General features: G+C 42.7%; 1 pseudogene; it reads left to right on the top strand.

Moving 5' to 3' along the window:
• The first annotated feature begins 973 nt into the window (after positions 1–973).
• LOC120655444 lies at positions 974–10740 on the top strand (annotated as a pseudogene).
• The last annotated feature ends 7422 nt before the right edge of the window (positions 10741–18162 follow it).

The raw sequence follows: 18162 nt of genomic DNA, 5'->3' as shown, positions 1-18162 counted from the left end.
TCAACGATGACAAGAACGAGTGATGTCATGAAGCGGGCTTCATCGTGACACCCGTATCGTCGTTAGTTCTCGTGTTTACTTTCTGCTAAAATAAAGGACTTTGGTGAACTTCTTTTATATTGGCAGTTACAAAGCACTTTGTTAAGTATGGAACTTGGTTTGTAATCCTAAAGTTATGTTCAACTCTCTGTGTTGTAATATATGGTATATTGTTGTAATCTCTGGACTCGCCTTCGCGTGAGTTATGCTGCTTTGTTCGATCCAGGTTTAAGTGGTTTTATCTGGAATTTACCCGACAGACCTCCGATGTGCTCCGTCTGCTGTGCGAGTTAAACCTAATTGCCTTTGCAACGATGGTTAGCGCACTTAAGCCGGTTTATGTCGGGCGGTTCTGCCACACTCAGCCCACGTGTGCACCGCTAGACGTCCAACTCCCGTCCCACTGCCGGCCGCCGACCACCAGCGTCAGGCACCACCGCAAATCCGACGCCGCGCAATCTCGACCCTTGACTCTTGCGTCCCGCCGAGCGTTGGCTCCTGCCTGGGCACGCCGCTCCCCCGCCCCCGCTGGCCGTCGGGGCCCGCGGCACCGCGCGGCCGCGCCTTGACACCGGCGCGGCGGCGCACCTCCGGTCCTCCACAGCTGTACACCAGCCGGTAGCCACCTGCCCGCCTCCCGCTTGGCTGCCAGCCTCCCCGATGGCGGGCCCCATTGAATTCCATGGTATTCAAATGAATACCCATTATTTTGAAACAAAGAAGTTTATACATATAATGTATTTCAAATATATGATTAAAAAAACAAAAATTATACTATAAACCAAATTAAGAACTCATTTTTAGTTTTAGCCCAAAACAACTAAACAGCCCACTCCATGCCCGGCCCATTGCTCTCACCCGGCCCAAAATTGAGCCAATTCACCCACCCCTGACCATACCTGCCCTGCGCCTTGCCTGCTTCAGCCTCACCCTAGCGCACACTGCGCACCCGCGCCGCCGCCGGTCAAGGGCTCAGGCTCACCCTCGCCGGTCGCCGCGACACCGGCCGCTACGCTCCCCCTAGCACATCCCGTCCTGATCCGCTCCACCGACCGCCGTGCGCCACTACGGCCGCCGCCCGGCCTCGTCCTACGGCAGCTGCACCAAGCACCGCCCCGTATCGCCGTCCCCGACCTGCAGCCCCGTCCCCCGTGAGCAGCCGCACCGCTGTCCGCTGGCCGCACCGCCGTAGGCCGTAGCGCGCAGGGGCCAGGGCTGGCCGCCTGGCCGTAGGGGGCGCCGCCCCTGGGTGCCTACCTGCCTGCCTGCACTGCTGCCAGGCTGCTGCGCAGCGACGCCCAGGCCCCAGGGAGCAGCAGCCTGTAGCCAGCAGGGGGAGGCGCAGGCCTGGCCGCCTGTGGAGGCGGGGCCGCGGGGAGCAGCTGAGCAGGCCGGCCCGAGAAGACAGCAAGGAGCCAAGGAGCCATACTAGTGAACCAAGGTGAATAGAGGATTGACAAATCCATTCATAATTTTTTATTACTTATGGTCATGAATTTGTGAAAAAAATAGCAGCAATGTATAGATGTGTAAGCATCCTTATCAATGTCATTTGCTACTTTATTTATATCAGATAATCACACTTTGATATGTTGAATATTTAGTACATCTATTATCTATGTGTTGAATAATTTTCAAATTATGAACAATTTATGTTATCGGTTCTCAATTACATGCAACAGCGGAATGCATGTGTGTACTTTGAGCACTAAAAAAAAATTTGGCCAACATTTGAAATTTCGAATACCCACCGCCCAAATCCTGGGCCCACCCCTGCCGACGGTACTGTACTTCTTTCTCTCTCACTCTAATCCATTGATTCTATTTAGTACTGGTTCCATTTGTATTGTTACTGAATTGAGACATTGAGTGATTATTTGAATATTTGGTGCATCCATTTGTATTGTTGCTGTGTGTTCTTGATCCTTAAATTGGCATTGATTCTACCAGTGACAATTGCAACTGTCGAAAGAGTATTTTCTGGATTGAATCTAGTGAAGACTTAAATAAGAAATCGCATGAGTGATGAGTTAATGAATGATTGTTTGGTCACTTTTATTGACGGTGAAATTTTCTCTGATGTAAGTGAGGATGACATAATTCACACTTTCATGGCCACAAGGAATCGTATAGCAAAAGCATTAGGCTACTAGACTAGCATTGTCATCTTCTATTTATGTAAAGACTTATTGATGCTGCAACCTTTTATATTGTAAATTATTCGAGTTCTAAACCTAATTTGTCGAATTGAATGTATTATAGGACTTTTTAACTTATGTTATTATAGATTTGATCATTATATACCATATTGTTACCAAAGTGCTATACGGATTGTGCTTTGAATTTCTTCTGTCAGGACTACCCTAGTTTCAATTCTTGAGTCCGCCATTGGGTATGGGCAAGAAGAATAGCGGCGCCTCAGCCAGAGCTGCCAACCAGGCCGTGTCGCTTCGCGAGGAGACCTCCGGGCAGACGCGCGTCGATGAGGCCTCAATGTTGAGGGTCAAGCACCTTCAACGGCTTGCGGCCTGGGCAGGTGCGGAGGTTGGGGTGGGCCCGGTCGGTGCACTGCTGGGGTTCCGCCTCGCCGCGAGCGCCGAGGCCGCTGGAGTACCCCTCGGCGCCACCACTTTCCTATGCCAGAGGTGGGAGTTACTGCTACTGGTTGCTACGCCTTATTCATCCTCTTAGCACGTTTAGCTGCATACTATTGTCAAAACCAATTTGCTCATTTTCCCACGAATTAACTTGTATTGGCTGTTAGCTTCTGTAATGTACAATGGGAAATGTATTGTTGTCAGACAAATTGATGTTCTGCTAGTTAGTCTGTATATATGTGCATATCTTCGATAATGTAAATGCATTGATCTAAAAGCATTTACATTATCGGGAAATGCAGGTTGATAATTTATGGCAGTCAACATGCAGTTGATAATTCTAGTGAAAAATGTAGGTTCTATGCTACGTTTCCCCCCTTGTTTAGATAACTCTAAGGGGTATACAAACTATAACTGTTCTTCTAGGTTTTGCACCACAGAGACGTCTTGCTGGCTGGCTGCTTTGTCAGAATGCTGATCTTATTTTTCATTACATATATTATTATTAATATCTCATGACTTTTTTATGTTTTGATTAGTGCACTGTTTATATGCCAGTGAAGGGGTTGTTTTTTGTTGTAAACAGCCAAACCAATATGTATGACTCACTTGTATGAAGAGTTAGCGAAGATTTTTAATGTCGGTTGGAAATGATAAAAAGAACCCCTGTAATCATCACATTGTTTAATTGGGTTATTGCAAAGTCTTGGGACTTATCTTTCTCAACGTTTGTCTTTGTAAATAGAATTTTTTCAACTCTTATGTTCAACTTAACTTTGTGCTAAACTCCACTCAATCACCAATAACAATTTCTATTGACATACATCTGGATGAACAATTAATATATTTCAGTGATTTCAGTGTATTTGCTCACAAATCTATATTTCATTGATAATGTTTCATGCTAGCCATGTGGCATGTGCTGATAACCTCTGATTGGGTGGTTCAAATGTATGATTGATCATGAATAGTTATAATCCTGTTGCTTATTAACACACTGCTTGCCAAGATGGTTCTTGGTTAATATTCATAATACCGTAGAAGCAAAAGGTTGCATTGCCCCTGGTGTTCTTCCTTGTGTCCTGTAACTAGTCAGCTGTGAGACAAACATGTGTCTGCACAAACCTCATTAGTTTACTACTAGCAAAGTAAAATGAAAATGTTGTGATGACAATAATGTTATATTCCTTTTGAATGTAGCATGAGCTGCTGATAATATTTTCATCTTGTTCAATAATTGTTTTTGAAATTCAGATCTATTACATGCGTAAATTATTTGTATCTAATGACTAAGAATCATTTCCTCTGCTAGAAGGAAACTGAAATAAAAATAATAAAACTATCCCAGATATGATGCAATACAATTAGATGTGTAGGTTAATAGCTAAGAATCCTTTCCCCATTTAGAAGGAAACTGAAATAAAAATAATGAAACTATCCCAGATATGATGCAATACAATACTTGTGGCCAGGCCAGAATGATTCAGAAATTCCCAAGAATAGTGAAATTATCTGTATATTCTGGTAGACTGTGGTATTTGATTTAGATGATAGTCATGCTATTTTGATTGTTTCTATTTGGTAAGTTTTGGTGTTGTTTCAGCTTAAAGTCTTACACAGATCTATAACAGATTTTCTTTAAAAAAAAATCTGTAACAGATTTTTCCAAAATTGCAGGTGTGAGACAGTTTTAAGGCCAGGCTTCAACTGCACTGTCCACATAAGGAATAAGAGAAATAAAGCTAGGCGACGGAAGAAATCAAACTGCTGTCAGAACAGCATTTCCTATGCATGCCATTTCTGTGGAGATCAGAATCTAATATTGGGTAGTGGAAAGGGTGTAGTTAAGAGCTTGTTACCATCAAGAGAGCAAGCAACCATGGACTCATCCCGTAGAATTTTGAGAGGAAACAGTAGTAACACAAGAACACGAGGTATGAAAAAAGTACTTGAGCATTCTCACGCAGCAAGTTTGCAAGTGGATCCGCCATCTGAGTTGAGACAGTCAACTTCTGAGAGGGGTGAACATGGGGAAAGGCTAAAATGTAATTTCTCTCTTATAGGTTCCAAAATGGAGGGAGTGGTCTTGTCAACGGTGAAGTCTGGTCATTTAGCAGTCTCTACTTCTGAAGAGGGTAGCATACAAGTAATAGAAAATACAAATGATGAACAGATGCATGAAAATGAGCCTATTTCTTGCGAGAATGTTAAAATATGTGAAGCCAATGCTACTTCCCAAGCAGAGCTTCCAGTTGCATCGACATTTGTGACGCCACAGAAGAAGAAACTTGCGGAGGTGACTGATACTAAACATTTGGTAGAACCGTTGAATTCAACAGGAAGTAAGACAGGCAAGAAAGGAGAGAATCCTGGCTCAGTTACTGGCAACACCTTTTCAAGCTCAAGCAAGTCTGCCCCAAATGACTCACGGAAGAATTCAAAATGTGCATCAAGTGATTCTGCTCCGGTCTCCGGTAGTTCAAGGAAGCGGGCAAGGAAAGGGTGGACAACGCTGAAACAGATAGCTGAAAAGGATGAGATCGAGAGGAAGGAGAAGATGGGTAACTTTGTAATCCCCTTCTTCATGCCATAAGCCGCGTGTTACAGTTTTTGCTCACATTATAGTGTTTCTTCATTAGTGGATCTGCTAAGAACGACAAAGTAATTTTGGTGTGGAAGCAATCTGTTTAGAATTTTAGATTTTGTATCGATCAGTTGGGATAAAAGAAATATGATGTTACCCAGAGTCTGAATCCAGCCAAAAGGACAAGCAATTGTTTTTCTTGTGATGCCTGTGCGACTGGTTTTTCATTGCCGTAGGTGTTCCATCCAATCCATTCATTCATTCATTCTAACCGCTCATATGTACATACTTTGTCATGCGTGCAGTGGTCATATAAACTATCATCAATCGACATATATGCCAAATGACAATTGTTATCTTATTCAATTTTTCCCCAATGATTACTAACATGTCTTGCACATGAACAGTGTATTGGACGTGACTTGTCAAACGCAACCAATCAGTGGATAGATGGTAACAACTCTAGATAATTTAGCAAGATCAAGACATGCTACTTTTAGTATGAAATGGATTATACACATGGATAGCATACTAGGGGGTAAGGGATAACCAGCGCCCCTCCCGAAACAGGATGCAGGTAGTACTACAAGGCATATGTGGTGAATACTAGCACGGTGGAGACTGGTAGCAAAGCGTGCAGGGGCGTTTAGAGCAGAGAGCCTAGAGGAGTACCTGAAGGTTTTGCCGAGGTCGGAGGCCATGGCTAAGTAGTTGAGCGCTTCCTGAAGATCACCATGTTGTTGTTGTTGTTGTTGCTGTATAGTAGGTCCATAATTCATACAATCGAATTGATTACTATTTCATATGCGGAGACCTGCTTCTCAATTTACCAATCCCCAACTTTTAAACCTTGCATGGTATCAATTTTAAGTTATTTATTGCTCTTCATTTGCCCAAAGTGAGGTACCATTGGTTTGTATTTGTCCATCAGTTAAAATTCATGTATTGTTTTACAGGAAAGTGTGGAATGGGAGCACAAGAGCAAAGTTCCTGGGAAAATGCATGGATGTGGACATGATGCTCATGTTGCTATGCTCTTGGGATCTGCCAAGATTCTTCAAGATCATCGTGATGAGTTGAAGGTTGGTTAGAGCAACACAAAATTGCGAGTTTCTGATTATGCGATGACTTCATGACAATTTATGAAATAGTTGATATTTTCAAACTTGAGTGAGATATCTGAGTTTTGAATTTAAATATGGATAAATCATTAATGGTTGAGGTATTGAGGTTCGGCAACAGTTGGATGTCCAATCCTTTATTTCAGTATACAGCCAGAGGCAGATATCTATTTGGCTTTATAGTTTTTTTTTTGGGTTGCATATATTGATTTTCATGGTTTACCTAGCACCTGTTCTGTATGCCTGTAAATGATAAGGGAGATTTGTTAATTGTTTAATGAGAACCCTTCAGAAAACCTATCAAAGATGTTTAACACCTGAATAGATTTGTTAATTGAATGACAAGAGGATATCCTTCAGAAAACCTATAGACAATTCTTAACACTTGTTTGTAGTGATCCTTTCGCTACTTTCATTGCATTAAGCCACATGTTCGCAATCCTTTTGGAGATCTGGGAAAATGATAAGAATGCAGACTCTGGTTTTCTGGCATTTTTTTCTGAAAGAAAAATTGCTGTGAAATTCATTTCTCTGACAGTTATTACTGAATCTTAGTTTTTTAACTCGATCCCTATGACCGCAGAGCTTTCAATGTTTTATGTACTGGTAGCTTGCTTATATTTTGCATATTTCAAATTGGGTGTGTATTCTGTAAGAGGTAACTTCTTTTAGTCTTTTAAAGTTATTCATTTTCTATCTCAGGTGTAAATCTGTGAAGTGCAGTATATTGCCTCTCTGCCTTTTTATTGATCCATTCTTTGTTTCTTTAATTGACTGTTGGAAATTTCTGTCAATTGCTTATGTTTGTAGAGAAAGCATGCATGCACATTAGTAGGCCAATTGCTGATTAAAGCAATTATATTTAGACAGCACACAACTTATCCTTGTAGTCCACATTGGCCATTCTCCTTGAATCACTTAGTTCAGTTGCCTCCATATCAGTTATATGAATTGACTTGTAATCATTGAATTCTAATCACCTAGAAAAATATTCAATTGTTATGAATGTCTTGTTGATTACTGTAGGGCACAGTCGTCCTTGTTTTCCGACCAGCTGAGGAAGGTGGTGGTGGGGCCCAGAAAATGATAGAAGCTGGAGCTGTGGAAAACATAGAAGCCATTTTTGGGCTTCATGTAGCTGACTCTGTGCCTATTGGTGTACTGGCATCCAGACCAGGGCCTAATAATGGCTGGGAGTGGATTCTTTGAGGCTGTAATAAGTGGAAAGAGAGGGCATGCTGCACTTCCTCATCACACTATTGATCCGATATTGGCTGCCTCAAATGTTATTGTGAGCCTTCAGCAACTTGTTTCCCGGGAAGCCGATCCCTTGGACTCACAGGTACCATCATAGACTTGACCGACTTAATTTGTTGTATGCCATAAATTTCCAAGCAAGAATCATGTTTTTGATGATCCACTCTGTATCTATCTATATGCTTGATATAGCCACCTCCCGTAGAAGTTACATGATGTGCTATTCTGTTGGTCTAAATTACAGAATAAGAATAGAAATTTTTTTACAAAAATGATTTTGCATTGTATTTGGGAGATATATTTAAAATTATTCAAGTTTGTGTTGAAGTTTTTATCCTGCACCTTGCGTTGAAACAACCTAGTACTTATTAGAACTAGGCAGCATAGATTGTTCTGAGTCCAAATTACTGAACAATATTCAAGACTTAAGTTTTACAGTCATATAAGTTGTTCAATATGGGAACTTGTAGTTCCATATGCAAAAATGGTTTTTCATCACAAGAACTATGAAAATTGTTTATTCAATATGTTACTACCAGGACCCAAGCGGTTTGTTCAGTGCACTGACTATAGCGGTTCCTCTATGTTGAACCTTTAGAAATTTATCATTATTTACACTCCAACATCTAATTGTTTTCTTTGGGTCATCCTTTGTTCTGCAGGTTGTAACAGTTGGAAAATTTCAAGGAGGCCTTCAATGTTATCCCTGATTCAGTAACAATTGGTGGCACCTTCCGAGTCTTTTTGATGGAGAGTTTTAATCAATTGAAACAGCGAATTGAAGAGGTAGCAGCATTAGTTACATTGGAACTTTGTATTATTCTTTTAATGGTCAATTTCTTAATTATATTGTGCAAATCAGGCTCTCTTATAGAAACAAAAAATGTACTGAAGGCTTGTGTTAAATTAATGGCTGCTTGAACTTGCTGTTAAGACGACCAGTCACTATAATTAACAACAATAATTATTATAAATAGCTGAATTTGCACATTTTATCAATAGATGTAGAGTAGTTGGTACTTGCAAGTGGCACCTCACTCTCTGGGCTGTTACCTAATTTAAGTATATACTAAAACCAAGGATATGATAAATAAGCTGGTGCACATCCAAAATTTGGTGCATGCCCTTATTCTCCATCTTTACTAGACAGTGCTGCTTTCAATTTGAGCACAAGAGCAGTTCGTGATGCTTATTCTCTCATGAATAAGCTTAATACATGGATACAGGCCCACATATAATTTGTTGGTTGAGCATGCATGATAGATTTTCTTTTTCTTTAATATTTTACGTTTAGTGAAAATTGCAGCTGTAGGCTTGTAGCTTTCTCCTTAATAATGGTTTTAGTGCACTCAGATGGAAGTGTCTGGGTCACAGTGGTCGGGATTCTGACAGACATCTCTTCTGTGCAAATCAATCCATCCGCTCTCTCGTCTCTCCGTCCCACCCATCTCCCGACCCTTCCCCTCGCGCGCCCCGCCCTCTCCCCCTTCTCTCTCTCGATCCCTGCCTCCGGCGCCGCTCCCGGCGGCCGCGCTCCCGAGCGCCGTCCCCCACGGCCCCCGCCACCCCCTACCACCACCCGCACAGAGGTTGCGAGGCCGCCGCTGGTGGCCACGGCGCGCAGCCCTCTCTCCCCCCCATGTCGGCGCGGCGGAGCGGAGCGGCCGCGGCGGGGCGGCCCGTGCGCGTGCGGAGGCGTGGCGGCGAGGGGCGAGCGGCCGGCGGGCAGGACCAGGGGAGCGGAGCCGCGCGCGGCCGCACACGGCGGCTGCGGCACGCGGCGGCGCACATGGCGGGGAGCTCGATTCCGGCCTCCTCGTGCGGATTCGCGGGCGGTGGCGGCCGGATCCGTGCGGATCCGCTCCGGGGTCAAGCTCCTCGGCGTGGAGGCCATAGCTGCGGGCCACCGGCGCCGCCCCCGGTCTCTCTCTCTCTCTCCGGCCGCACCACCGCCCAGCGCCCCAAGCACCGCCGGCCGCCCCATCCCCAGTCCCCTCGAGCTCCACACCTCCAGCCTCCAAGCTCCAGTCCTCCCCTCGCCGTGGTCCGTGGAGCTCGACGCCAACGCCCCGCCGCGCATCTCATCCTCGTCTCGAGGCGGAGGTGGCCGAGGTGCCCACCGCGCCACCGCCCAGGGGCCCGCCGGCCGCTGCCGCGGCGCCCTCCGCCCAGGCGCTCCCCGGCCCGGCGCCCTCCTCCCAGGCCCTCCGCCCAGGCGCTCCAGGCTTCTTCTTTTTCGGGTATTTCGGGTATACCCGAACCCGAACCCGAATTTTCGGTACCCGAATTGTCGGGTTCTTCTTTTTTCAAATAAATTTCGTGTAGTAATTTCGAAAACCCGAAATTTCTAAAACCCGAATTACCCGACCCGAAATTTTCGGGTTACCCGAATGCCCAGGCCTTGCACTCCCCGCTACTCTCAAAGAGTTCATGAAAATTTTACTTCCAAGAAAATTTCTTTGGATTGTCCTGCAGAGGATCCTCAGCTACTCTCTTTCTTTCATGTCCCAGGTCATTGTCTCTCAAGCATCCGTGCAGCGATGCAGTGCTACTGTGAACTTCCTCACCAAGGACCGCCCTTTCTTCTTCCCCCCAACCAGTAACAGCCCCGAACTCCACGATTTCTTCGTGAATGTGGCTAGTGAGATGGTTGGCTCCAAGAATGTGAGGGACATGCAGCCGTTGATGGGTGCTGAGGACTTCGCCTTCTACGCCGACGCAATCCCCTCCACCTACTACTACTTTGTGGGAATGTACAACGAGACCTGCGGACCGCAGGCGCCCCATCACTCCCCCTATTTCACCATCAACGAGGATGCCCTCCCCTATGGCGCGGCTGCTCATGCAGCGTTGGCTGCTCGCTATCTGCTCGATGCACCAGCAGCCTGCTGCTACCCCGGATAAGGCGAAATCCCATGACGAGCTGTAGATAGTTACTGTCTGCTTCATTGAATTCTGGTGAGATGCAAATGATAGCGAAAAATGGGTGCAATTAGATTGAGCCATTGAAGCTGAATTTTCGGCTGGTCGGCCTTATCTTTCGCCAAGTTATTCAGAAGATGTACATATATTCTGATATCTGCACACTTTGATAATAATCGCTTGCTTGTCAATTGCACACTCGGCATTATTTAGTGTGATACTGTAGTTAGCAAATAATCTGGGAAACACGGTTCTTCTATTTCTTAATATCTGTGATTCCTTATGGCTCGTCCTGTCGTGCAGACGATGAATTGCCAGTATTTCACCAATTGAGTCAGACTACGAAGCAAAATTTAGCTGTTCAAACTGATAAGTTCGCTCACATGATCGTCTATTCTGTTCACCAGGAGCAAATTGTTTTCGTGATTAATGACTTGAGTGTTAACGGAGCTAGGTGGGTATCGTTAACAGCCCTCTACTTCTGCTGAAAGAAGTTATGCATGGAATTTGGCCACATGAGACTATGACAGATACAGAGCTCGGCCTATGAAGTGCGACCTGAAACAACAAACACTTGGTATACAATAATAACATAGCCTTTTGTCCCTAAGAAATTCTAAATATAAAAAACGAGTTGGGGTAGGCCAAGAGATGAAACCCAAAAGAAACAAAGTTCTAACTCCTATCCAAGCACTCCTACTCAAAGTTACCTCTTTAGAGATATTTCAATCCTTAATAGGATGTCTCTTAGCTAACTTGTCCCAATTCAGTTTAGATCTAACTCTAACATTATCGACTCGCTTTAGAACTCCATTGCACACCGGCACCTTAGGAGGTCTCTGTTGGATATGTCTAACCCATCTCAACTGATGTTGGGTAAGTTTCTCATCAATTGGTGTCATCCCTACCCTATCCTAAAAATCTGCGTTCCGGACTCTATCCCTCCTTGTGTGCCCGTAAAAGCTACGCAACATCCATATCTCTGCTACGCTCAGTTGCTGACATGTCACCGTTTTATAGGCCAACATTCAACATCGTATAACATTGCCGGGCGAATCGCTATCCTATAGAATTTACCTTTTAACTTTTGTGGCACCCTCCTGTGTCAGAGAGGACGCTAGAAGCTTGACGCCATTTCAACTAATCAAGTGAAATTCTATGCCTAACATCTTCATTAATGTCATAATCCTTTTGTAGCATCGATTCTAAATACCGAAAAGTATCATTCTAAGCCATCGAGACTAACATCTCCACCCTCATGCCTAGTTGCATAGAAAACGAATATCATGTGCCCCCCAAAACCACCGCAAAACCACCTCCTTGTGTTCCTAATAAGTCTGAATCATTTCAACTCTAACGTGCGTCTCCACAACTCTAACTTCCTATTCACCCCTACCCTACTCTCATCAACTAGCACCACATCATCAGCAAAGAGCATACACCAAGGGATATCATCTTATATGTCCCTTGTGACCTCATCCATCACCAAAGCAAATAAATAAGGGCTCAATGCTGACCCCTGATGTAGTCCTATGCTAATAGGAAAGTCAGTGGTATCACCATCACATGCCCTGACACACGTCATCGCATCCTTGTGCATATCCTTGATGAGGGTAATATACATTTTTTGGGACAAACACATAGTATATATGAACATATGAAATACAATTATATATACTAGCAAGATGTCCGTGCGTTGCTACGGGTAATATAAATTTTGCCTGAACATATATGAGACCATCAACTTTGTGCCGTGATCGTGTGAGGCATTGATTTTCTAGGTTCAGATTGGGATTCTGATTGATTTGTCCAGTTCCGATTAGGATTCCGATTGATTTGTCTTTGTATCGATTAGAATTCCAATTTACAAACTAAGGAATCATTTCTTACTTTAGAAATTGTATATATGGTATTACTCATCAAGCACCAATTCTACATGGTTTCAGACTTTGGGTTTTTCCGGGTCCACCTGTCAACGACAAGTGACGGAATGTACCGCAGAAACAGTCTGCTCTTATATATCCACAGGCTATTCTACACCGTGTAGTTACACCTAATTAGTTACTAAACAAATTTTTGATAATAACCGCTACGCACGATTACCGAACACCAGTTTATTGAATGTGATCCAGTAATTCGGTAACTCGATTCAGTAATTCGGTAACTCGCTTCAATAATCTCTAGCCAGTTTGGTTAGTAATTTGATTGTCAGGTGTAGAATAAACGTCACCCCTACCTAAGGTGTAGAATAGTATTAAAACACCTTACGTGTAGCAGTTTATTCTACACCAATAGTTAAAATGAGCAGAATTGCTGAATAGCATTTTAGTAATTCAGTAATCGACAAGCTATTACTAAATTGTTTAGTAATTTGATAAATTTACTAAATATTTTTTGCGTGAATATGCGCATGTGCGATTTTTTGCACCGTTACTAGGATTCGAACCCATAACCTCAGCCTCATGCGTATCCTTCCCTACCACTGAGCTACACCATCATATGTGGCCAACAATGATATATTTTCCTTTTATTATCACTTTCAAATATCTTATATAATCCATTTCACAGCTATAATGATTTCAAATGAAAATCTTTTCAACTACAAAGTTGTAGATCTGGTCACGCCCTACAACTTTCATATATATTTTTCCATCTGTGGTCATTTGAAAATTTTGAAAATTTCAAATTCAAAATTTAAACCATGTATTTGGGTGCCAAAAAACTTCAACTGAAAAAATTTTCAACTACAAAGTTGTAGATCGGGTTAAGACCTACAACTTTTGTATACACTATTTTTTAATCTAAGATAATTTGAAATTTTCAAAAATCGCGTGATCACGTCACCTATGTCATCACAAAGGTGACACGTTTTGATGATGCCTGTCACCTTTGACTTATCAAAACCCGTCACCTATGCTAACCACTTAGGTGACGTGTTTTAATGTCGCCCGTCACCTATATGAAACTTATAAGTGACGGACGACACCATCACCTATAACAAATTGACATGGTTCGATGTTGCACATCACCTATGTCATAAGAAAGGTGACGGACAATGTTTTAGGGAGACCCCCAATGTGTTAAAGGTGATGTGCATCATCTTCGCGCGTCATCTATATCGCAAAGGTGTCGTGCAACAACAACGCGTCACCTTTGTACGCGTCACTGAATAGGAGTAAGGGTAGGGAGGATTTCCTAAGACTTAGAAATTAAGATAAGATAGAGCTAGTTTAACTGTTTACTTTGATAGCGCTATCAGCCTTTCTTGGATAAGACCAGCGAGCTTTGATAATACAACTACTACTATATACCAGGACGTGGAGGGTTTCACTGACTAAACACCACTTGCTGGCTACCTCTACAAACTTGGGGTGATACAACAATTAAGGCTAAAATCTAGTCTAAACACCAAGTCTACACCGTCTTTTACTAATTCTAGCCTCGGCCAAGAACATCTATCTCTACCAGGAGTCTTAGATTAGAGTCATCCACGAATACTAGTGAATAATGATCCTATAAACAGTTAAGGACTAGAACTAAGCTTAAATTAAATAATTAAAGCACAAAGAAGACCATGAATACTTGATTGATAAATATCCGTCGAGGTACAAGCGGGAGAAGAGTGCCGGCAGACATGTCGGTGTTTATCCACCAAGCCCACCAAGGGATACCCTCGAGATGGTTATTTTGAAGGTAGGGTGTCATTGAGGCATGGAACTGATGGTGCAAGGAACACAAAGCTTTAGACAGGTTCAGGTCGTTGAGAGCGTAATACCCTACGTCCTGTGTGGTGGTTTGTATTGTTTTAGAGGTTGATGTATTTTGAGGGGTCCCTACTCATTCTTATATAGTTTGGGGAGACAGGGTTACATAGAAATTCTAGCCGAGTACTAGCATACGAGTCTGTTGACACCAGATTTTGTCAGTAAATCCGATGTAATCTGAATTATGAAGCAATCGGTTATTTGTGTTGACTTGAGAGCCGACGGATGATAGCAATTGTCGATGGAGCTCAAAGCCTGCTGGTTTGGAATTCACACGTGAGGGCAAGTGAAGCAAAAAAACCTGTGTGGAACTTACATGCAAGTATGTGAAGCCACGTGGGAAGGAAAAGAAAGCAAACGTGATTGGCATCCTGGCCGTATTATTTTATTTGGGTGATGAAAGCAAGTCAAATGGAGTTTGGGGTCTGCACATGCATATGTATCAATTGGCTTGTATTGCAGATGGCTAGGAAGTCATGTGGCTTAATCTAGCCGGGTAATTACGTGACTAGCATGCAAGACAAAAAAAGCAAGCTTCCTGTGCGAGTACAAAGGGAAATACATGTGCATGTATCGGCTAACAAGGGGCAAAGCTCTCACATGGTAGTTTCCATAATTAATAAGGGTGATGATTGATTAAAATAAAGGAAAGAGAGGCTACGGCTTGGATGGATGGCCATGCGAGGAGTCTGGTAAATCACGCATTTGAGGTTGCCTTATCGTGGACGGATCGGAAAGGAGCTTTATTTAGGCCTAGTTTGGAAGCCCACTTCCCGGCCGGGATCCCCGTCATTTCCCCGGGCCGGCAGCCAACGCGGAATCCTTCCACGTGGAGCCCAATATGCGACTTTGGAACCCTGCTACATGGGGGTTTCCGGCCCAGGTGAGCCCGATATCCCTGTGGAATCACGCCCGGCCTACGGACATCGGGGAGAAGTCCCCGTCCGGCCGTCCCTCGTCTCTCGCTCGACTCCGCGAGGTCGAAGCGGAAGTGCGCCGGCGCCGGCGCCGGTGCTTGATCTCCTCCTCCAACCTTGCGACGACAGTTTCTCCTCCGCCGGTGTCCCTGCAGCCTCCTCCTTCGCATCAGGTGATTTCCCTCTCCCCGTTCCCTCGCATCTCCTTGCCCCCATGCTAGGGTTCCTCCTCTCCTCACATCTTTTCTTGTACATCTTGTTGAAGAAAATTCGCGGCCAGGAGCAAGAGGAGATCCTGGCGTGGGTTCAATGGAGCGGGCGATCTGATACGCATGCTCCTCTCCATTCTCCTGACCCCTCCCAGATCGAATCTTCCTTGCATCTGAGTTTATGTAGTAATCAAATCAAATCCAAACACAACCACACGGACCAATCGGTTTCTTCAAAACAGCATCGATCCTCCTTGCATTGTTGTGTCAGTTTATGTAGTAATCGATCAGCAAATAATAAAGAGAACTAACCTAGCTGCTGATTGCTGAAGCATCTGAGTATTATTTATGTAGTATTATTTTGATCAGCTAAACTATAGTATTGATCTATTTTTTAGGCATTACCTTATCTGTTCATGCTTTTAGTTTTTAGTGTTTGGATTATTTGAATGCATAACCATTAGATTTTGTGTTTAGAAAAGTAATATTGACATGCATGCTTGAAGCTTTGTGTCATTACATTTTCACCGGTGCTTTGGTAATTATATAATTAATGCAAACTTTCTTTGCGCTATTTTGTAAAGCACTTGCTGCAAACAGTGCATAGAAGGTAGAAGTTATTTCATGACAGGAGTGGCACAAATGCAGAGTGGGTATGCGCATGGACATAACCATATGAAAGTCATTCATCTCGGTTGGGCAGTATATCCTGCTATTCTGTAAATATTATCTGCTTGGCCATGTTTTTTCTTGGATCATCTGCATTTAAGTGGAATTGTATACTTGGCTTAAATATAACTGATCAATTCTTCAGTAGAAGTAGATTTGCATCCATCTAGTTTGACTTTAGTTCAACTGTTCTGATTAACTAATTTTTTACATTGTATTGAGTTGCTGAATATCTGCACATGCTCCATGATGTCTTGTAGATTCTATCCTTGCTGATCTCCAAGATCCTCTCTAAAATCCAATACTTGTTGTTCTCTTCGTCCAATTTTGTTGGCCCAGGTAAGCTTCATTAAGAAACCATCGTTCATCCTGAAATGCTATTTTTTTTCAAGAAGAAATTTAGTTGAGGATCTCATCTGATGTTAGCATTCTAGAATTAGGCAACACTGATTATCATTGTCCTCCTGCAACTTGGATATGTAACTTTTACTCATTGGATGTGTTACTCATTTTGATATCTGCTAATTGCTTGAATATTTAGATAGCAGTATTGTTTAAATGCATATATAGTACAAATCTGAAATCTTCTCATGTGCATAAATTGAACCTGCTGCTGCCTTGCTATTGCTATTTGCTAGTTCTTGTGATAGTTAATTTGTTCCAGAGCAAGTACTTGCTAACATCTACCCATTTGTCATATCTGACCATACATATCTAATGAAACAGAGAGTATTTATAGATGTTTGTGGATCCAAGCGAAGAAGCTTCATTTGTTCCTAGATTGTTCAAATATTGTAGAGGTTAATAACTGAAAAGGCCTAGTCTTCAAATTGTAGGTCAGATATTATACTTGCTGGTTGGTTTAAGAAAAACTATGCTTGATGGTAGAGAGCTAATTTCTGATAATTCATCTCATTGGCATGTGCATATGGTTTATGGGATCACACCAGCGAGAGGAATTTTCAGGGACTCGGCTACCTAATATTGCATAGATTTGATGGTATGGTGCTGCAGAATTAGCTCTTGCTCTATTTTGGCATTTCCACTTGAAACAGTTAGCAAAGTTGTTACTATGTTTTCTTGCTAGATATGTCTTCTTTGATGAAAGATTTTTTAGTATATGTTTTCTTGCTGGATACTTTGACTGTTGTCTGCTGCTCCATGCTTTGTCAAATATTTGCCTATGCTTTGTCCTCCTGTTGCTGCATGCAGATTTGATATTTTGATTAGTACTCCGTAGTATAATAGCATATCAAATCTGTCATTCTATATTTTCTAATAGCTCTCTAGAATGGTTATAATCAGGTTTGCTAATATCAAATTATGTTGAGTGTTGATTCTTTCATGAAAAGTTAAGCTGATATTCGTTGTTGATTTCATGCCAAGCTATTCAGCTTTTCTTTTACTGCTATCCACTAGTTAGTGTACACAGCTTGTTGCCATGCTTCTTCTCTGTTGCCCTTTAGCTTCTCTGATTGTCTTGTATGTTACTAGAATTCTTATCTTACTAGCCGTTGTATATAAGATCTTCATGTTCTAATCTGCATTCATGTCGCAATAGATTTTTTTTTAAAAATATGATCCAGTGAGGGGATTCTTGATGGACTGGCTGATTTGGTTTGGTTGTCATTGTTTTCTCAGATGTCCGATCTGCATTGCTGCTGACATCTTCAGGGTGTAAAAGTTTTGAGCTGGAGTCAAATTCTGTAATGTCGTTTAACTTGATGCTTATAAGTTGGAAATGGTGCACCACCATGCAATCTATTGTGCTAAACCTCAAGATATGATGCCGTTTGGTTGGGTGCAAGTGCCATTTAGCAGCAAAAATGCATTTTGAATCTCACGACTTGAGGTTGGCATTTGTACTGAAGACATGGGGTTGGCATTTGTATTTATAATTTTGAACGTATGGATGATCATGCAATGCATTGTCATGCGTATTTAGTACTTGCTGTAATTATTGGACAACCAGTTTCCCATTTTGTTAATTTTTATTGATTTTTCCTTAATTTTTTTGTTTTTTGAGACTTTTTCTCAAGAGTTTCCTCCCCTCGATTCTCATTTTTACTATTTTTAATGAATT

The sequence above is a fragment of the Panicum virgatum genome, chromosome 1N (assembly GCF_016808335.1).
Source record: "Panicum virgatum strain AP13 chromosome 1N, P.virgatum_v5, whole genome shotgun sequence".
Classification (NCBI taxonomy): domain Eukaryota; kingdom Viridiplantae; phylum Streptophyta; class Magnoliopsida; order Poales; family Poaceae; genus Panicum; species Panicum virgatum.
The sequence above is the reverse complement of the archived record's forward strand: the minus strand, read 5'-3'. Positions and strand labels throughout refer to the sequence as shown.